Source organism: Penaeus monodon, chromosome 15 (genome assembly GCF_015228065.2).
Source record: "Penaeus monodon isolate SGIC_2016 chromosome 15, NSTDA_Pmon_1, whole genome shotgun sequence".
NCBI classification, from domain to species: Eukaryota; Metazoa; Arthropoda; class Malacostraca; order Decapoda; family Penaeidae; genus Penaeus; species Penaeus monodon.
Genome location: NC_051400.1, coordinates 32244341 through 32244607, shown reverse-complemented (window position 1 = coordinate 32244607; position 267 = coordinate 32244341). Strand labels below are relative to the sequence as shown.

General features: G+C 30.7%; 1 protein-coding gene across 1 annotated transcript in view; it reads left to right on the top strand.

Annotated features, from left to right (window-relative positions):
* Positions 1–267, top strand: part of LOC119582157 — an 11029-nt gene that overhangs the window by 930 nt on the left and 9832 nt on the right. The gene's annotated exons all lie outside the window — the stretch shown is intronic.

Sequence of the window (267 nt, the reverse complement as noted above, 5' to 3'; positions counted from 1 at the left end):
CAAACTAGATCTTTCTGTAGATATCACAAAAAGCAAAATCACGAGTGTTATCTTCACTCTAACTGTACTTCGCTGGTAAAAAATGTTCTTATTCTTACTATCATTGTTATCTTTGTTTGATTATCAATGCCGTTAGCACTGTCATCTACGCTACATTACAGTTATTAGAAGTATATGGTATTCAAATTATAAACTATGTGTAGATCATTATTATTACTCATTAGCCCTATTTAGATCCCAGATTTAATCGTAACGTCATCAAAATCT